Source organism: Stegostoma tigrinum, chromosome 21 (genome assembly GCF_030684315.1).
Source record: "Stegostoma tigrinum isolate sSteTig4 chromosome 21, sSteTig4.hap1, whole genome shotgun sequence".
NCBI classification, from domain to species: Eukaryota; Metazoa; Chordata; class Chondrichthyes; order Orectolobiformes; family Stegostomatidae; genus Stegostoma; species Stegostoma tigrinum.
Window position 1 is genome coordinate 25,978,343 of NC_081374.1, and position 22,465 is coordinate 26,000,807.

The following is a 22,465-nucleotide window of genomic DNA, read 5'->3' on the forward strand; positions in this document are numbered from 1 at the left end:
TTAGCGAGCTTTGAGAAGATTTGTAGCTCAGGTTGAGGTTCTGGATGTGAGTTTGCTCGCTGAGCTGGAAGGTTAGTTTTCAGACGTTTCGTCACTATTCTAGGTAACATCATCTAGGTAAAAACACTACATTGGACAAACAGGCAAAAAGCTAGCCACCAGGTTACATGAACATCAACTAGCCACAAAACAACATGACCCACTATCACTCGTATCCTTACACACAGATGAGGAAGGACACCACTTTGATTGGGACAACACATCCATCCTAGGACAAGCCAAACAGAGACACGCATGAGAATTCCTAGAAGCTTGGCATTCTAACCGGAACTCCATCAACAAACACATTGATTTGGAGCCAATCTACCATCCCCTGAGAAAAAGAGCAGGAAATGACATCACCAACCCAAAGAAACCTAACCAGATAAATAGAAAGCGGGACATAACACCAGCGCTTCGTCGGAGGCTCACTGATGATATTACCTAGAATGGCGACGAAACGTCTGAAAACTAACCTTCCAGCTCAGCGAGCAAACTCACATCCAAAAGCCATGTTAAACGATTGTGCTCTGCTATGTCTAGCAGGAGTACCATGTAATGTAGGTGCCATGCTGTTCTGTGCAGGGCAGGACTTTGAGGGTCCTGGAAATGTATGCAAGTCCTCATTAGACAGGGCCTTTTCTGTTTCCTGTAGCCAAGCCAGCTGTCTGACAATCAATACCTTTCACACATTCTTCAGGCACAGGACACAGCCCTATTTAACAGGTTAGCATTGCAAGGTAAACCAGTGCAATGTGCACAGAAAAATATAATTTCCATTCATCAATATTATTCAAATATATGTGTGAGTGAGGCTTGATTGATTTTTCACAAATTTAGAAAGAAGGAAGCATATATTGCAAAGCCTGAGCAATATTTGTAAAATCTCATTCATATTCATTAAAGCCTGTTAAATTTATGGAATCCTGTTCTGATCTATAAAATCATATTTTGATTTATTAAATATTCATTTAAACAGCTCAAAATGTCAAACTTACAATTTTATATGAATCATTTATTCTTAAGTGCAGTAGATGCACAACAGCGCGAGATATCTCTGAAGTAAAAATTCTTCAAGATTTTGAAATACGTAAATATATATACACATTGCCACTATTATTTATAAATGTTTTTCTTCTGCATTGAAAATCTATTCAATTGTTTCCTCCAGTCCTGAAATTGGAATGACCCAAGTAACACGTCTCCATTGCCACTCTTATTGTACTTCTTCATCTGCAACTTCCTGCAAGAATAAAATTTGTTAAAGCATAGTTCACTACAGTTCTGAAGAAGGATCACCGGACTCGAAACATTGAGTACGCTTTCTCTCCACAGACACTGCCAGACCCATTGAGTTTCTCCAGAAAATTCTGTTTTTGTTGCAGCAACATATCTTTGATCATTATAATATGTTTCCACAGAGAATAATATTTGTGTGGTGCAGAAATTCAAGAAAATTATGTGAAATATGTATTACCTAAGTCACAGCATAATTTCCTGTGACTTTTGCAAAGGGAACAAACCTTCACTGAAACAAGCGAAGTAGCTCCACCCTCTTCAAAATCAAAATCAACGGCAATCATAAATTTTCAAACTTAACACCAAATTGGCCATAAATATTGAGACCATTAAAGAGTTTAACTACCTAACAAGTTGTAACACTTGTGATACTTGATAGGCTATAGTCACTCAAGGTTGAATAAGGGCTCCATTCTGTAATAAAATTCTATGTTGTCACGACTTCATAGAATCCTAAAAAACAGAGTTGCATTTTTTAACTTGGACCCCACTTGCACTGGATCATCTCTGAAATTGTATGTGATTTCAAGCTACATTTTGTTACAAATTTTGGTCTGTTTTGTACAAAACCTCAATAAATAACAACAATATGATGGAGAAAAATACTCTCAAATTACTTATTCCACAAAATAATCAACTCAAAATATTGAGTGGATATTTGGAGTTAAAATTGTTGTATATGGCAGTGAGGATCTGAAAAAGTTTTTGACAGCCTGAGATAGACTTTGTCCATTGGAATATGAAGGATTGTTCCTGAAGACATTTCCAGAGAAGTACTGCATTTCTTTTTACCAATGCTGTATAAGAATAGGCTGAATTTTCTGAGGAGTGACAATCTCTCACTGTCATTCTGGTCCTTCTTTCTTCTAAGAGGAGCGTAATTTGCATTTCTGACAGGAGATTCTGAACAGGGCTCCTTCAGAAATGTGGAGCCATGCTTCCATTCTGACAGTAGTTTTGTCAGAAGGAAACAAAGCAGTCTTTCTTTTCCCTAGCAGTTAGCTGCTATATTCTGAAAGGTTTGATGCTGACAGCCATGTTGACAGCTGCTTTCAAACAGCAGGTAAATAAGCTAAGTGTGATGTTAGGGTGCTGTCAGGTGGCTAATATGCCAGGGTTCTGGGTAACTAGATACCAACTGAGTAGGGGTAAGCTGCCAAAGGATTTGGTGCTGGGTGGGTGGTCTGACAATAGGCAAGTGGATGAAGTAAAAAGGTGGAGGTGTCAGAAGATCAGGTAACTGGTGCAGTGTTTAGGCCGTGAAAAGGAGAGAAGAAAGGGCTATGAAGCATTTAACTGGACTATTAAGTAATGTAGTGGATAAAGAAGTCCTGAGACTTTGGCAGGAAAATGAGGAACAGTCTGGTGTTTAACCAAATGTGTGGAAGATCTGAAATGCTTTGAAATGACTATGCTTTTGAAATGGGGAAGGTTGGTTTTGCATCTGGTCTGGTCCAGCAGTGTGTGTTGGATCCTGTTGGGAATAGGCTGTTCTAATCCGTCAGTGGGAATGTGGGACTTCAGGTTCAAGCTGGTCTAGCACTGCGTATGGAGGGTGGGTCTACAGAGATTCAAGCTGGCATTGGGTGTGGAGGCTGGGATTGCTGAGATTCAAGCTGGCACAGTACATGGAGGGTGGATCCACTGAGATTAAAGCTGGCACAGTGTGTGGAGGGTGGATCTGCTGACATTCAAGCCGGCACTAGATTTGGAGTGAGGGTCTGCTGAGATTCAGGCTGGCACCGGGTGTGGAGGGTGAACCTGCTGAGATTCGGGCTGGCACCAGGTGTGGAGGGTGGGTCTGCCGAGAGTCAAGCTTGCACTGGGTGTGTAGGGTAGCCAGTGGTTGAGGGTGATCATCAGCTTGTGGAAGCTGCTGTGTATGTGGACCTCAGACAGCAGCATTGTATCATGAAAATCCAGAGGGTGTATTGGTGGTGCGTTAGGCCTGGTTTAGTCCAGTCCAATGAGCAATGTTGGGATTGGGTCATGTCCAGCACTGGGAGTTGTCCAATTGGGTCTGCTATATTGGGGGATGAGGGCTTTAGTCAGTTTGGCTCTGGTGGGGAAGTTGGGTCAGGTCATCATATTCAGTGATCCATGCCTGATCCAGACAACTGGCAGGTTGAGGAGGGGTTTTGGGTCAGAGTCAGGGTGTGGGGGGAGTACACAGCCTGAAGAATGTCTAGCTGGGGGTGTTAGAGTTAACAGTTGAATAGTTAGTCAGGAAATAAATTCTGTCTTTAATCTTTTCATAGATGACTGTTTTAAAGAATTCACCAGAATCCTCCAAATTTCTGATCTGAATGGAATCTTTCAAAAGCTTTCAATTGTGGAAGAATCGTCCAAAGGAATATTCAAATTCAGAGTGCGGCACAATAATGATTGTGCACGGTTCCCATGCACAGCCCCCACCTAAACTAGAGTAATGATTTTTCAACCATTAGAAAATCCAGACCAATGTTTTATTTGCTGTATTGTGAATTTATGTTAAGCCTGATATATCACAAAAGACTGTCTTGTATCTTAGACGTAAAAATAACAATATTTTTGTTGTCTAAATGCAGTGGATTTTGTGGGTTCTGTTTGCTTGAAGATTTCTGGTGGTTTTATTCACAGATAGACTAATAGATACAATGCAGACTAATCTCACACATAGCCTATGTCTTGTGCTACAGTGCTGAGAGTCTGTGGTCATGTAAATACATTCAGGTACTTGGCCGATTTTACTTACTGACCTCTTAAATGAACAACACTCTAAAGGTAATAAGGCAACATCTCCTTTTCTTCCAAAGATAGCTTCTCCTTGCAGGAGATGAGAGTACAAAACCTTGCAGAAAGATGTGGAGATTGGCCTCCCAGTAACAGGGCTTTAGCCACTGGCAATACACGTTCACCGAATCCATTAGGAGCTGGATCTTGTTCCAGGAGATGGCAAATGGCAGTAATGATCCACCATCAAATCCCAAACCTCCTGAGGCACTGGTGCTTATACTTGTCAACAGATCTGATCATCTCCTTTGGACCCTGTCTGGACAGTCTCACCTCCTTTGAAGCTAGGGAGTCAGACAGGTAAAGAGAGGTTATTCCAAAATGCAGAACCTAGGCAACTTGGTGCATTAATCTACAACATTACATCTCCAGGAAAAGGAGAAAGAAATATTGTCTTCTTTTGTGAAGGGGCAAAGCCTGAAAAAAAACTAAGCTTTCAAGGAGATTTCATCTAGGGAAACCAAATTTTAGTGCCTTTACAAGAACAGTATTCACCACATATATGTTGCACGTAGCATGTGTTTCAAATTGTTCAAAGTAGTCAAAAAGAGCAGGATCAACTTTTAAAAAAAAATTTTGAGATTTATTTAATAAGCCATAGGAAAAAAGACCAAACGTTTGTCCAAAAATCTTTTTAGCTACATCTGAATAGAGAGGCAGAGAGATTTCTGAAGAAATTCCAGAGCTTAAGGCCCAGGGATCCAAAAGCCCAGCCACATTGATGGATCAATTCACATCTCAAGGTTGTACAGGAGTTCAGAATTGAAGAGGCACAGTACAGTCATAGGAAAATGCACACTTGGAGGAGTGAAGTAATGGATGTCTTTGGAGTAACAATGGAGATTTTAGTATCATACAATGTCATACAGCAAGCCAGTGGAAACTATCAAACTCGTGAAGAAGGCTGACAACTGGTGTGAGCTAAAATATGACAAGTGAAGTTTTAAATTAATCCAAGTTATGTAGATTGGAACTTGGGGCATGGATTAATGTTTCAGCAGCAAATGACCTAAGGGAGCTTGAAGTAGGCAATTGTGGTGATGGCTTGGATATGTGGTCAGAAATGTAACTCGAGCACAACATAACAGCACAATTGCAAATGGTCTTGCTGAGCTTTTTGGAAACAGCAGGGACAGACTTGTTCAGCAAGTGAAGGCAATGGCTTACATCTACTTATATTTACCCATATTTAAGATGAGGTGGTGAGCTAAAACTGAGGGCTGGTTGGCCTCAAGTTTCTGAGTTTTTAGATGGGAAACACCAGGACTAACAGGGCGAGATAGGATAAACTAGTGCAGGTTGTTCTCTGACTCAACTTTGATAAGTAGGAACGGACCCAACATACCCACCTGAATGACTGGAAGAGGTTTTAGAAGAGAGTTGTGTATATTACTGTGGAATTCTGCAGACTAGTCAAGAAAGATGAGAAGGATTATTTTTCACATTCACAGAATATGATTTGTTCTTTAGCATTGGCCAGTTCAGTAATATTACTGAGCTGCAAACCTGACTGGAAGAATCACACACAAAATTGTAGTATAATTAAATCATAGAATCATAGGATCCCTAAAGTGCAGAAACAGGCCCGTTGGCCCAATGAGTCCACACTGACCCCTCCCCCTATAACCCACCCATTCATTGGGAAATGAAAACATGTTCAAGGACGTTGGACAGGAAGGGATGATTGGAAAGAGGAACAAAAACAAAGTTGATGGAAAAGATCAGCAGGCCTGGCAACATATTTGAAGAGAAATCAGAGTTAACATTTCGGATCTGATGACATTTTCTCAGAACTGATATTTCCTTCACAGATGCTGCCAGGCCAGCTAAGCTTTTCCAGTAACTTTGGTTTTATTCCTGATTTACAACATTCACAGTTCTTTCGGTTTTTATTGGAAATGGAAAGGCTGTTGAGTGGTATTTTAAGGAGAGGGAGAGTTTAAGGCAGGAGGTAACAGTGTCTGTGAAATGGTATTGTCAAAAATGTGAGCCAAATAGATCCCAGTGAGGGAAGTTGAGTGATTAACAACTTGGTTGTAATAAGATTTAGGAGCAAAGGAGTTGAGTCTCATGGGTATGAAGAGCTTAGACAGTGCAATGAAGGTAATGGGATGGAATTGAAAGAAGGACATGAGATTGGGCCTGAGAAGCATGGGTTTTGGGGGAAATTTCTCCCAAAAAGCTAGGAAAATGGAGCAAATTAACAGACTGCTAAACAGTGATCCCAAACATGGTGAAAAAAATAGTCTTGAAGACCTTGCACTTACTATTGGAAGAGAGGTTGAAGAAGGCAAGAGACCTGTTTCAGAAGATATCTCGGCCTACACAGAACAAGCTGCTGTGTCACAATCTTGTTCATCGAAGGGCAGAGAAATAGCTAATGAAAACAGCACTGACTAGAGTTACGTTTGCTTCCTTGTCAGCAGATGTCAGCCACAGCTGTACTGAGTTCTAAAGCAGGCAACATGATTCCTTTGCATGTTTTATGAAGTTGAAGGCATATGGGGTCGAGCCTGGTGAGCGCCTTGCTGTTGCTATGTTTGTGTATGCAGCAGGTGTAGAAGAATATCACACCACATCAATCACTGCTGCACAACAAAGCAAAGTGATTGTTTTTCCTGAGAAATTTGATGATGCAGTGATTAAAATGCTATGCTGCCACCAATAGCAAGGAATGTGGGCTGTGGGTTGCATATTTAAAAAGCTCATCAATCATTGGAAAGAGAAAAAAGGAAATGGAATCATATGCCTCTGCACAGTTCTGGTTAACTTTACTGTTTTTTTACATTTATTGTCGAATAAAATATGATGGATGCACAAATATCCAATTAATAATCAACCTTCTGTTTAGATTACTTTTCTCTTCATTTATTTATTTCGTATTCTGATGGCAGCTCTGCTGTTTGTTTTGTCTTTTAGATTTTTCACATTGCGACCCTAGCAGATGTGCTAACCACATGTGAAAATAATCGTCACTTCTTAGACAAAGCAATTGCAGAATATTCAGTTAAGGCAAAGAAAGGAGAAAATCATTTTGTGCACCCATGGCACATTAAGAAAATCAGTCAAAGAATTGTCCTGCATGTTTTTTTTTAATTCATTCATGGTATCTGGAAGTCATTAGCTCGGTCATCATTATAGTCCATAGGACAAGTAAGATTGTTTAGATGTACTAGATTGGATTTCCCTGACAATCAGTAATGATTTAAAGCCAACAGTAGATTCTTATTTCCAAATTATTAGTGCATGAAAATTCCACTATCTGTCAGGGCAGGATTTGAACCTAGGTCCCCAGGACATCACCTGCAATAACGCGACTAGGACATCACACACCCAAGGACCGTATGACAGAACCTTACAAACACAAAATTACCTCAGTTGTTTATGTGGTTCCTGAGTGATGTCTACACAAACCCCATTTAGCTCAAATCAAAGCTCCTCCCTTATCCTATAGTCCACAGAATGCGAGTGTCCTGTATTTTAGTTAGTTCTGAATGGGCATAAATTTACATCCAAAGTTACAGTACATCAGGATGCAATCTTTCAGAACAAACTTTCCAGCATTTTGTTTTGATTCTTGCAAAGAATACCCTTTGACGTTTTAAAGCTTCCATAGCCTAAATAACAAGCATCAACGACCACTTGTTATCTTGAATTTTTAATTTTCATTAGGGTAAAAAAGGGGTTAAGAAAAGAAGATTTTGTACATTCTATGCTTTTTTGTTTCCCTCCTACATTAGCTAACAGTACGACACTCCTCCGTATGTGCTCAGATTCCATAGTAGGTTACTGTTGAATTAATAGCTAACAAGTTGTGAAATGTATGCTGATTCATGATTCACCACAATTTATGCCTTTGTACACTTTCTAATTGAAAGACAACCATTTACCCTTTAACTTTAAAAAAAAATTCATTCATGAGATGTGGGCATCATTAGCTAGGCTGGCATTAATTGCTCATTCAAATTTCCCTTGAGATATTGGTCTTGAGCTGTCTGGTGTCACTGCTGTCAACATGTACAGGTATACCTACTGTGCTGTTAAGAACGGCGTTCCAGAATTTTAACCCAGCAACAGTGAAGAAATGGAGTTATAGTTCCAAGTCAGGATGGTATATGGCTTGCAGGGGAACTTCCAGGTGGTGGTGATGTTCTGATGCTTCTGCTAATTGGCCTTCTAGATGGTAGAGATTAGAGAAGCCTTTGTGAGAATTGCAGTGCATCTTGTAGTCCGGCTTCACCATTAATACAATTGTTTTATTAAACCATTAAACAAGCATGCGCAGAAATGTAGCATTGCAGGGTGATGTTACCTGGCAAATAATTTCATTCAGACTTGCTTCAAACTAAAAACTTCCTACAGAACAGCAGCATACTAGCCTTGGGTCTAACAGAATCCAGTATGTACAAGTAATTAGAAGAGGGAAATTGCAAGACTGACTTATCCAAGTCTGTTCACATTCCCCACCTTTTGAATATGGGCAAAGTTTCTACTTAGTGCATCTTTATTTCTCTTAATTACATGTCCATGATGGCTAATGGGATTAGTAAAATAATTTAAATTGCTTTCCCTTTTATGATATTGGCTATTTAAATATGAAATAAATAGCTCGAGTCAGGAGGAATTGTGTGTTTGTGTATGCCTCAGTTGTGTTGCAAGTGGTTAGAGTATTGAATACAAGAGCAGGGACGAAATGCTGGAACTATATAAGACACCAGTTAGGCCACAGCTGGAGTTTTATATCGTTCTGCTTGTAGTCCTAGTCACCATACTATGGGAAAGACACAATTGCTCAAGGGAGAGAATTACAAAAATGTTGCTAGGTCTCGGAAATTACAGCTATGAGGTCAGATTAGACAGGCTAGAGTTGTTTTCGTTAGAATTTAATTGATGTGTAAATAATTATGGGGGTGGGCGTGGGTGTGGGATTTAGGTAGAATAGGGAAAGGTGTTGGAGCAGGAAGACCTGTGTCCCATCATGGAGAGGCACATTACCAACGGGTAGTGTGCGTCTGGGATTCACTGCCCACTTTGGTGTTTGTGGCAGAAATTCCAACTTACATAAAAGAAACCTGGATCTGCACCACATACTAACCTGCAAGACTACATACTGGGTGCTAATAATTGGAATTAGAATGGTCAACTAGTTTATGCATCTAATACAGATAAGATGTGCTGAATGGCCTCTGTCTGTGATGAAACTTTTCTATGGGCCTGTGGTCTGATGGAGTGTGTCTGCGCACGTACAGATAGATCACGATGGTTATTTTGTAATGGTGGTATTCTATTGTATTTTATTGTTGGTACCAAAGCTTCAATATTTTGTGGATCATACACAATGAAGCCACTGCATATTGGTGGTGAAGGACTTGAGTGTTGAAGGTGTTGGATGGGGTGCCAATTAAATAAGCTGCTTTGTCTTGGAGGGTTTAAACGTCTTGAGTGTTGTCAGAGCTGCATTCATCCAGGCAAGTGGGCAATATTCTATCACACACTCCTGACTTGCACTATGAAGATTATGGTCAGACTTTGAAGAGTCAAGAGGTGAGAAACATGCTGCAGAATTCCCAGCATCTGACCTGCTCTAATAGTAACAGTATTTATATTGCTAGAACAGTTTAGTTTCTGGTCGATAGTAACCTTTTGGATATTGATCATGGGAATCCAGTATTGGTAATGCCATTGAGCATTGAGAGGTAATAGTTGGATTCTATCTGCTCAAATCTAGCTGAATTTAAGTGAATATTTGCTGCTTAAACTCCGATCCATAAATATCAATTAGTTGAAGCAATAAAGGTGAAACAAGAAGACAGCCTGATGAAGTGACTTCATTTTGCCAATGAAAATGTGTGCCAAATATTTTCAAAGAGCTACCTTGATTGTGTGTCATAGCCTCTGCAATAAAAAATCTGTGAAGACCATGAACACAACCTTAAACAAAATATTCACATCTTTTGCCAAATCTACAGCAAACTCAACCTGCAAACAAATCACTGGAAATTGACGTCAATCAAGATCTGGTACTGTTTTAACTGCAAGAATATCAAGAATGTAAATCATCGCGTAGTTACCTGTATAATTGCATCTTCATCCAATTTTCCTGACCTTTTGGATCTTATCTAGAACTGATCTCATCTGAACCGAAGTTCTCTGGCAGACGTTTTTCTTAATTAGTTCTCTCCACAGCTTTCTTTATATCTTCCCAAACAAAATTTCTGAATATTTGTGTGTTGTTTTGCACTATTCAAGACTGAATGAATGGTTTATCATTTGCGACATACTGTTTATTATTTTCCCATCATGGTTGGGAACTAATGCTAAAATCTGCTTAAGCAACATTGTGCAATGAGCTAAATTTTACTCATTGTGTATGAACGGACACTGGTGTGCAACGTTTTGCAGTACCTAAAAGTACTAATTTACCAATTCTGTTCAGCAATATGAATTTCCAGCTTTAAAACAAAAAAATGGATTAGTGCCTTGGGGCGGCACGGTGGCTCAGTGGTTAGCACTGCAGCCTCACAGCGCCAGGGACCCGGGTTCGATTCCAGCCTCGGGTGACTGTCTGTGCGGAGTTTGCACATTCTCCCTGTGTCTGCGTGGGTTTCCTCCGGGTACTCCGGTTTCCTCCCACGGTCCAAAGATGTGCAGGCTAGGTGGATCGGCCATGCTAAATTGCCCGTAGTGTTCAGGGGTGTGTGGGTTATAGGGGATGGGTCTGGGTGGGATGTTTCAAGGGGGCGGTGTGGACTTGTTGGGCCGAAGGGCCTGTTTCCACACTGTAGGGAACTTAATCTAAATTTTAGAATAGTGTTCAATCCCAGTGATAGAATGGTTATTTTGCACACTGGACAAATAGCTTCACATTCCACAAAAACCATTCTTCCACAAAACCCAGTGCTACTTCCACTGTTCAGCATTCGTTGGGTCCACACGGTTTCATGATATCATGTGTGTCTGTGTTTGCGTTTGTCTGCGTGAGTGTAATAGCTTAGTGCACTGGAGCTTATGCCTTATAATTTGGGAATATCCATGGTTTCACAGTGCATCCTGTGCTTCTTGCCATGCAAGTTAGAAGGGCCACTTGAGATGTGTTCATTTTTATTAGCTTCACTACTGTTTTAGTTCCCTCTTGCGAGATGGCAAAACCTATACTATGTGACACCTAAGTGTGACTCAGTGATATTTATCTTAACCTTATGTTATTTGGTGTTCAAATTCTGCACCATGTAATTGGGACAAACTCCAGAATTTCACACAGCCACGGTAGTTTCACTCACTGGCCAAACGAGCAGACGAGTCAGTCAGGTCCCAGGTGAATGAAGTTGAGGGGTGTCGGAGAGGGTGTTCTTACAGCAGGGCAGGTAATGCGATGGGTAGGAGGTACTCAATCAGGACAGATACCCCTTCATCAGCTGCAAAACTTACAAAGTGACCATTAGGTATGCAATTGGCCTGGTGATGGCAGCTTCTCACCTCCTAGTGTGCTGCTGCGTAGACAAAACTAGTGGAGGTGAGAAAGCTTTGCTTTGTGCTTTTGGCAGCTGTTTGCCAACATGACAACAGCAATTACACTCCAAAAAGTAATTAATTGGCGTGAAGCGTATTGTGATGGCTTGAAAATGTACAAAGCACTATATAAATGAAAGTTCTATTGTCTCTAAATCAACATACTTTGCCATCAAACTGTTTTGTACGAACAGATTTCTAATGATGCCCTTATCCTTTCTACTACACTACGTACATGTAAATGTCAATTAGTGTGATAGAGTGTGGAAAGAGCTATATTTCACAATAGCTGTACATGCCTCTAGATAGCATATTAGTGGAAATTGTGTTGACAAAGTAGTTAGTAATTAGTAGATTGATTTAATTGAGAAAGTAAGTGGAATTGCTCAGCACAAAAGATTTAGTTTGATCTCACAGGAGAATTTCGTAAAAGGGAGACATGGCAAATGTCTACAGCATTTTGCAGGCTATTGAAAACTACAAATCTTAAATTTTGTCTAGTATTTTTCAGGTCAAAACCTGAAATTAAAAGAACGTAAAAAGGATTTGAGAGTTTCTGTTCTTCATGCAATCATTAAGTGGTAAAACACTAAGTGAATATTAGAGTTTAATTACAAAGCAGCCAGTGATTAGAAAGAGAATCCACCTAATTACATGCACTATAATAGTTAATAACAGAATCGTAGCTAGCTTATGTTGTCGGTCACAGGGAAATGTTCTGTAATTTGCAAATTTGATTACCAAATACCTATCTTCATTATTATTCACTTTAGAAGCAAAAACAAGATGGCAGATGACTACCTGAAAGACTATTGATTGGGAGACGGGAGTGTGCAGTGGGACCTGGGTGTCCTTGTGCACCAGACACTGAAGGTAAGCTTGCAGGTGCAGCAGGCATTAAAGAAGGCAAATGGTATGTTGGCCTTCACTGTGAGAGGTTTCGAGTACAGGAGCAGAGATGTGTTGTTGTAGTTATACCAGGCCTTGGTGAGGACACACCTACATTATTGTGTACAGTTTTGGTCTCCTTTTCTGAGGATGGATGCTCTTACTCTTGAGGGAGTGCAACAAAGGTTTACCAGGCTGATCCCAGGGTTGGCAGGTCTGACGCATGAGGAGAGATTGACTCGGTTAGGATTGGCTTCACTGGAGAGATCTCACAGAGACTTATGAAATTCTAATAGGACTAGACAAGGTTAATACAGAGAGGACATTCCCAATGGTGGGTGTGCCTAAAACCACGGGTCACAGTGTGAGGATTTGGGGTAGACAATTTAGGATGGAGATGAGGCGGCATTTCTTCATCAAAAAGTGGTGAGCCTGTGGAATTCATTACCACAGGAAGCAGTTGATGCCAAAATCTTGTATGTAATCAAGAAACAACTCAATATAGCGCTTGGGGCGAATAGGATCAGGGGTTATGGGGAGAAAGCATGTTTAAGCTATTGAGTTGGGTGATGAATGACAGCGTAGTCTTGAAGAGCCGAATGGCCTCCTCCTGCTTCTATCTTCTATGTTTCTATTTATTGATTATAATGGATGTAGGCTAACTAGTGATATGCTTAGTATGGTGATGGTACGGGGTGGCAGTGGTGCAATACTAATGTCACTGGAAAGGTAATTCCAAAAATGGCTTTTGTAGCATTGCAGTAGTGTCCTTATCTCTGGAATAGGAGGCCTGGGTTCAAGTCCCACCTGCCCCAGAAGCATGTTGCAGCATTTCTATATATTTAATATTTCATATTAAAACAACTAGCATGGTGAATATTGTAAACATTATATGGGTCAGAATATTGTCCTTGCAGATATTTGAGGCATTTTGGTACTAACTTATGGCAAGAGCCTGACATTTTCAGTTTGAGGTCATTTTAATTGTTCAATTAGCTAAAATTGAATCCAGCCAACATGGAAAACCCTAATGACTTATAAAGCAATTATGATGAAAAATGATCTTAACATCCCTTTAGCTGTTTGTAAACATAAATGTCAGCTGGTCTCAAAATAAACCATGATTTGCTAATATGTCATTTTTGAACTTAAACATGTTTAAGAAACAGGAAAAGGACCTTTAACCGAGCAATTCTGTTTCGGTTTGGGTCATTCAATCATACCCTACCTTTACTTCACTTTATATTTTAATGTCGAGTAGTTCCAGATTTCTGTGTAAGACTTTCTTAATTGAGAAAATTAGGTTTGATTTCTTCTTTCTGTTTCAATGGGGAAAACAAATCTTAATATTCTGTCTCAGGCCTGCTACAGTGGTCCAGTGAGGCTCAGTGCAGGCTGGAAAACAGCATGTCATTTTTCAGTTGGAGACACTGCAGCCTTCGTGACTCAATTTTGAGTTGAATCCTTTTAGGGCATGAGCACATTCTTCCATGTCCTATACCCACCCCCCAGACTCCAGACCATGTCATGTCGTGGGCTGCTTTCAGCACAGCCAACACATTTCACCTACTAATGGTCCCCATTATCAGTTTTCTTTTTGTCTCCCTAGCTTGGTATTATTGCATCCCATTGTCTGCTTAATTGTCTTTCTATCTGTCTGAGCTCTGTTTCCACCTATCACTCACTCCTTTATTGCCTCCCCTATCTTCCCTTATCTTCAGCATATATGACACCTTTTCCAACCTGCTATCTAGTTCTGACAAAGGACCCAAAACATTGACTCAGCTTTTGCTCCACAGATGCTGCCAGACCTGCTGAGCCTATCCAGCAATTTTTGTTTTTGTTTCATTTTTCCACCACCCTCAGTTCTTGGTTTTATATTAACATCTCTAGGTACTTCAAAAAAGTCCTGAAGTAGTATGCATTTTAGCATGTGACTTGATGCCACACAGATGGCTTGGGTTCAAGACAGGCAAGTCAAGAAGACAAAGTCAAGGGCTATCTTCAGATTTAGACGCCAAAGTAACACTTTATTACATATTAACTGAAAACAGCTGGATATATACAGAGATAATGGGAACTGCAGATGCTGGAGATTCCAAGATAATAAAATGTGAGGCTGGATGAACACAGCAGGCCAAGCAGCATCTCAGGAGCACAAAAGCTGACGTTTCGGGCCTAGACCCTTCATCAGAGGCCCGAAACGTCAGCTTTTGTGCTCCTGAGATGCTGCTTGGCCTGCTGTGTTCATCCAGCCTCACATTTTATTATCTTGGATATATACAGACACTTGCACTCTATCGCCCTAGCCATTGGACCTCATCCACCAAGAACAATGTGGAAAGGGAATGATGGACCTTGACCTCACTCCTCGTGTCCCTCCTTTACAATGAGACAGGACATTTCCATTGGACACCCAGTCTGTGGAGAAGCTGTATCCCAGCTCCTCAGTAGACTACACTCAAGAAACTCCAAAGTTGGCTTGGCCTTCTATTTCCATCCTGCCTACCATCCTCATTCCTGAAGGGGTTAAAGCCAAGAGATGCACTTGCTTATAGACAGGATGGTGTTTCAGGGACTTTTAGACAGAAGTAGGAGAGAGAGAAAGAAGAAGAGCTTTTGAGGACACTCTGATGACAAGTCATTGCAAATAATTGTCTTCGTCTGTGGATATATATTCAACTCTTGTAATCAATTGTGTGTGAAAATTGCTGTCTCACGAGAAGTGCAATATTGCATGTACTAGAGTCACCCATCCTTGTCAATGTACAATAATCCAAAGCCCAAAATGAGAGGTAAGGAGCTACTATGCCTTTTGAAGGCAACAGAGAATTTACAAGTGATTGACATTAACAATTATACTCCACCCTTTTCAGATGTTGCTATTGTATTACAGACATGGGTGAGGTGATGTTGATCTCAATGTGATCTCGATAACCTTCCTTCCACTGTAGAGAATTGTAGCATACATCTGATTTCCCCTTCTATTCTTGTACTCCGAGAGTCCCAAAGTTGAATGGAGGAGAATCTAAGGCTGTACAGCCTCAAATAAGGAAGCATCTGAATGGATAAATACATCTGTACCGTGCCCATTGTATATTTGTTAACTTAGTATAATCTCTGCAAAACGAAATTTGCCATGCAGGTCTCTATAATGAGGGGAGTCAAAATTTTATAGCAGGTCTGCCACATCACTCAAGAAAGTTTCACCCCATCCCACTTGGACAATAGGCTTTAATGAGTAGTTTTGAGATAGCGCGTACTGAGTGAGACGCAGCCTGTGTGTGTATCTAGAAATTTGGAACACAATGGGAATTCAGTGCAGACAGGAAATAATGCTTTTTACCTTGGTTGCAATTTATAGTTTGCTATCGAATATAATCCCAACAATGAGGAACAGGGATTAAGGGCCTGAGAGTAATCAATGTTTTTTGATATTAAGCATTTTTCAGAAGGCTTAGTTTCAAGGGGTAAGTCAGGTCAAAAGAGCTAAAAAGTATTGCGTACTCTTTCTGCTCTATCTGTGAAGTCAGGAACATTTCCAGTGCCCAGGCCCTGCATGTGTATGGGATGTATCTACATGAGCAGTTCCTGGAAACCTGGGTTTTGAAGCTAGCAGTAGCTGGGGATATTGTGGAGCATTTGTGCGTCAAAGTGTTGTGGATCACGTGTGCAGAATGGTGGTCAGACTGCAGGCTAACACTCCACAGGCGGGAAGCGAATGGGTAACTACCAGGCAGAGTGAGAGGGCTAAGTAGGCAGTGCAGAAATTTTCTCTGGCTGTTCCTTGCAAAACAAACATACCACTGGATACTGTAATTGTTTCTCAAGGGGAAACAACAACAGCCAGATTTGCGGCACTACTGTTGGGTGCAGTGCACAGGAGAACAGTAAGGATTGTAGAAGTGCAATCGTTGTAGGGGATTCAATTGTCAGGGGAAGAGATAGGTATTTCTGTGGCTACAAATAAGGCTCTAGGATGGTATTTTGTCTCCCTTCAACGAGGGTCAAAGATGTCTCAGAAAAGTACAAGACATTCTGGGGAGGAAGGGTGAGCAGCCTTTATTTGGTACAAATGAGAGATAATGGGAACTGCAGGTGCTGGAGAATCCGAGATAACAAAGTGTTCAGCCAGCTCCACACTTTGGTACAATGACATAGGTCGAAAAAGATATGAAGACCAAAAAGCAAAATGTAGCAAGTTAGGAAGCAAGTTGAAAAGTTAACCTCAAAGGTAGTGATATCAAGATTACTACTGGTGTCACATGCTAGTCAGAGTAGAAATAACAGGATATATCAGATGAACACCTGGCTGAAGAAATGCTGTGAGGAGAGAGTTTCAGATAGCTAGAGTATTGGAACCCATTCTGGGGCAGGAGGGACCAATACAAACTGGATGCTTTAAATGTGGGCAGGACCAGGACTGATGTACTAGGGGAATATTTTCAAGATTGGTTAAGAAGACTTTTTAAACTGAAATGGCAGGGGGATGGGAACCTATGCAAGAAGTCAGATGTAAGGGAATCAAAGACATGAAGAGAAATAGAATAAACAAATAAAAAAAGTGACAGGCAAAGAAATCAAGCGCCAGGATCTAACAGGGCCACAGAGAAGAATAACGGAAACATGATGCTATAAAGACAAGCAAAAAGTCTTGCACCTTAATGTGTGGAGCATCCACAATAAAGTGGGTGCATTAATCATGCCAACCTATGAAAGCAGTTCAAATAAAGTTGGGATTACAAGACATAGCTAGAGAGTGGTCAGGGATGGGAACTGAACATCCACGGGTATTCTGTTATTAGGAACGAAGGACAGAAAGGAGAAAAACAATGAATTCTTTACCAGTTAAAAAGGAAATTAATTCAGTGGTGAGGAAGGATATTCGCTCTGACAATGTTGAAACCATATGGGTAGAGTTGACAATTACAATGGGGCAATAAACATTAGTGGGAGTTGTTAGGGGCAATGCTGAAAGTGGCGGTAAACAGGAAATCAAAGATAGAGTCTTAGAGATGTACAGCATGGAAACAGACCCTTCGGCCCAACTTGCCTGTGCCGACTAGGTAACCTAGATAAATCTAGTCCCATGTGGCAGCATTTAGCCCATATCCCTCTAAATCCTTCTTACTGATATACATATCCAGATGCCTTTAGACCCAGCAATGCTTGTGTCACACCACTGGGTACAGACCTCCAATCTGAAAAGCAACCTTCCACCACCACCTTCTGTCTTCTACCTTCTGGGCCAGTTCGGTATCCAAATGGCTAGTTGTCCCTGTGTTCCGTGTGATCTAGCCTTGCTAATCAGTCTACCATGAGGAACCTTGTCAAACGACTTACTGGAGTCCATATAGATCGTGTCCACTGCTCTGCCATCATCAATTCTCTTTGTTATTTATTAAAAAAACTCAATCAAGTCAGTGAGACGTGGTTTCCCACGTGCAAAGCCATGTTTGCCATCCCTAATCAGTCCTTGCCTTTCCAAATACATGTAGTCCTATCCCTCAGGATTCCCTCCAGTAACTTGCCCATCACCAATATAGGGTTCACTGGTCTTTAGTTCCCTAGTTTTTCCCTAACACCTTTCGTAATTAGTGGCACCATGTTAGCCAACCTCCGGTCTTCCATCACCTCACCTGTGGCTATCGATGATGCTAATATCTCAACAAAGAGCCCAGCACTCTCTTCCATAGCTTGCCACAGAGTTCTCGTGTACACCTGATTAGGTCGTAGGGACTTATCTACCTTTGTGTTTTAAGACATCCAGCACCACCATCTGTGTACTATGGACATTTTTGCCTGATGTCACTATTTTTCCATGTTCTATATCTTCCATTTCCTTCTCCACAGTAAGCACTGATGCAAAATATTTGTTCAGTATCTCCCCATCTCCTTCGGTTCTACATATCGGTATCCTTGCTGATCTTTAAGGGGCCCTGTTCTCTCCATGTTTACCCTTTGCCCTTAATGCATTTATAGAATTCCTTGGGATTCTCCTTAACCCTATTTGCCAAAGCTATTTTATGTCCCCTTTTCGCCCTCCTGCTTTCACTCTTAAGTAAACTCCTACTATCTTTATACTTTTCAAAGGATTCACATGATCTCTGCTGACACATGCTTCCCTCTTTTTCTTGAGTAAAACGTCAATTTCTCTAGTCATCCAGCATTCCCTGCACCTACCAGCCTTGCCCTTCATCCTAACAGGAACATAATGTCCCTGGACTCTTGTCATCTCATTTTTGAAGGCTTCCATTTTCCAGCTCTCCCTTTACCTGTAAACATCTGTACACCCCGCACCATCAACTTTTGAATGTTCTTGCCTAATACCATCAAAATTTGCCTTCCTCCAATTTAGATATTTAACTCTTAGATCCAATCTATCCTTTTCCAGCATTATTTTAAACCTAATAGAATTATGGTTACTGACCCCAAAGTGCTCCCCCACTGAAGCCTCAGTCACCTGCCCTACCTTATTTCCCGAGAGTAGCTCAGGTTTTGCACCATCTCTAGTCAATGCATCTACATACTGAATCAGAAACTTTTCTTGTGCACCATTAACAAATTCTCCTGCATCCAAGCCTTTAACACTGTGGCATCTCAATCTATGTTAGAAAGCTAAAATCCCCTACCATAATCAAGCTATTATTCTTACAGAAAACTGAGACACCTTTACAAATTTGTTTTACAAATTACGAATGGACAGTCTATAGTACAATCTCGAAAAGGTGATCATCCCTTTCTTATTTCTCAGTTCCACTGAAATAGCTTTCCTGGACATATTCCCAGGAATATCCTCCCTAAGTACAGCTGTAATGTAATCCCTAATCAAAAATGCCACTCTCCCTCTGCTCTTCCTGCCTTTTCTATCCTTCTTATAACATTTATTCCCTGAAATATTAAGCTCCCAGTCCCATCCATCCCCGAGCCATGTCTCTGTAATTGCTATGATATCCCAGCCCTATGTTCCCACCATGCCTTGAATTAATTTGCCTTGGTTGTTAGGCCTTTTGCATCGAAATAAATGCATTTTAATGTATCCATCCTACCTCATTCTCTGCTTTGTTCCTGAGTGCCCTGACTGTGTTTAGAGTTGCTGCTTTTCCCAACTGTACCATCCCAGACTGATCTCTTTCCTTACTATCTCCCTGAGACCCACACAACTCCCACTCCCCCTTTACTACTTTATATCCTCTCCAGCAACTATAACAAGTCTCCCTGCCATTGTATTAGCCCCGTTCCAATTCAGGTGCAATCCAGGCTTCTGATACAAGTCACTTCTAACCCAGAAGAGATTCTAATGGCCTAAAAATGTGAATCCTTCTATCCTACACCAGCTCCTCAGCCACACATTCATCTGCTCTATCCTTCTGTTCCTACCCTCACTACCTCATGGCACCAGGAGTAATTCAGGTACTATTACCCTTAAGGACCTACTCTTTAATTTCCCGCCTAACCTCCTATATTGTCTCTTCAGAATCTCATTCTGTTCTCTTCCTCTGTTATTAGTTCCAATGTGTACAACAACACCTTGCTGGTCCCTCACCCCTCCGAGAATATTCTGCCCCTTTTGTGAGATATCCTTTCCAACTTTTGAATGCTCTTGCCTAAAACCATCAAAATTTGCCTTCCTCCAATTTGGATATTTAACTCTTAGATCCTGTCAATCCTTTTCCATCACTATTTTAAATCTAATAGAACTACGGTGACTGACATGGAGGCAACACACCATTCAGATTTCATGCTGCCAGCCACTGAAACATCTGTCTGTGCCTCTGACTAGAGATACCCCTATCATAATCGATTACTTGGAGCCTGTTACACCCCTCATTACACTAGAGCCAGTCTCAGTACCAGAAGCTTGTCTGTCAGTGCTACATTCCCCTGAGAGTCCATCACCACCGTCATTTTCCAAAACAGCACATTTGTTTGAGATGGGGATTGCCATAGGAGGCTCCTGCATAACTTGCCTCCCTCCCCTCCCTTTCCTGGAAAGCTCCCATCTACCAGATTGATTTATGCAACAAAGGAATATTGACTTTAGTTTATGTCTAGATATGGCAGGGCAAATTAATTACCTTTGGAGGATGAATTTCTGAAGTGTATTTGGAATGGATTTCTGGACCAATATGTTGAGGAACACATTTGGAAACAGGACATCCTGAACCTGAGAAAGGGATGAGAGAGCCTAGTTGTGTGAGGTCCCTGGGGATTAACACGCATAATATGATAGAATTCCTCATCAGAGTGGAGAGTGATATAATTCAATTTGAGACTGTGACAGGCACAAATTGGTTAAGATAGATTGGGGATGTTACTAAATGGCTTGATGGTGTCAAGGCAATGGCAAACATTCAAACAGTGCATTGGCGAAATTTGAACAGTTCCTGTCTGGTGCAAAAATAAAGGGAAAAATGGCCAAATCATTTGTTACAAAGTAAATTAGAGAAAGTATTACATCCAAAGAAAAGACATACAAATTGAGTAGTGGAAGGAGTTTAGAACTTAGCAGAGGATAGGGGATTGATTAAGAAAGGGACTATTGAAGTACAAGAGTAACCTTGTGAAGAACCTAAAAGTTTCTATAGGTGTGTGAAGGGAAAAGGATCAGTGAAGACAAATGTCGATCCCTTACAGTCAGAGACAGGAATTTATAATGGGTAACATAGAAATAGGACATAGAAATACATACTTTGGTTCTGTAGAGATTTTGGATACAAATAACAGACCAGAAATGTTGGAGAAATCAGCGTTAGTAGGGAAATGGTGCTGGGGGAATAGATAGAATTGAAGGCAGATAAATTATTAATACTTAACATATTTATGACTATTTACATCTTAAACAAAAGGCCAATAGTATGCATTGAAGGTAACATTAGGGAATTGAAAGAAAGCAGCTCCATGAGTTAAGGAGTAGAATACATCAGACGACCTAGCAAAGAAATAAGATGCTTAAAGAGATATTTTGTAATATAAATACTCGTTGAATCAACATTTTTCCTTCAATTTTCTGAATTCTATGGATGATCAAAGCAAAATTGGGTGAGGGAAAGCTGTAAAATTATAACTGACGCAGAATAATGAATAATCAGGTAGACTGCACAGTGAAGAAGACATTCAGTATGCTTGCCTTTATTCATCAGTGCATTGAGTATAGGAGTAGGGAGGTCATGTTGCAGCTGTACAGGGCAATGGTTAGGCCACTTTTGGAATATAGTGTTCAATTTTCATCTCCCGCATATAGGGAGGAAGTTGTGAAACTTCTGAGGGTTCAGAAAAAATTCACAATTACATTGCCAGGTTTGGAGGGTGTGAGCTATAGGGAGAGGCTGAGGTAGGTTGTGGCTATTTTCCCTGGAGTGTCTGAGGCTGAGGGATGATCTTATACAAGTTTACAAGATCATGAGGGAATAAATCGGGTGACCGTCCCAAGGTCTATTCCTCATGGGTGGAGTCCAAAACAAGGGGGCATAGGTTTAAGGTGAAAGGAGGAAGATTTAAAAGGGACCTAAGGAGTAAAGATTTCAAACGGACCTAAGGGGCAATTTTTTCATGCTAAGAGTAGTGCATATCTTGAATGAACTGCCAGAGGAGCGGTGGAGGCTGGGACAATGACAACATTTAAAAGGCATGTGGAGTACGTGAATAGGAAGGGTTTAGAGATATATGGGTTAAATATTGGCAAATGGGACTAGATTGATTTGGGATATCTGGTCAGCATGGGTGAGTTGGACAAAAGGGTCTGTTTCCATGGTGTACCGCTCTATGACTCTAAGAGATTACGGTAATAAGGCATGGTTTCAACTAAAGGGTTAGTTAAAAAAATAGGAGCCTTCTGTATTTGATGTTTGATGGAAGTATCAAACTACTAAAATGTAGGTAATTTGGGGTCAAAATCCTGAAAATAAAGTCGCCCACACCCATGGCAATGGCAAATGTATTGCACCAGTTCAAGAAA

At 40.8% G+C, this 22,465-nt stretch overlaps 1 protein-coding gene across 7 annotated transcripts in view; it reads left to right on the plus strand.

Moving 5' to 3' along the window:
• LOC125462633 (chemokine-like protein TAFA-5) overlaps positions 1–22,465 on the plus strand; it is a 386,744-nt gene that overhangs the window by 269,916 nt on the left and 94,363 nt on the right. For 2 of the 7 annotated variants that reach the window (XR_009447009.1, XR_007249687.2), the window contains exon 4: positions 12,393–12,492. The exons of the other annotated variants lie outside the window; for them this stretch is intronic. The gene's annotated coding sequence lies outside the window, so the exon portion shown is untranslated. The remainder of the gene's footprint in view (positions 1–12,392; positions 12,493–22,465) is intronic. 7 annotated transcript variants of the gene reach the window in all.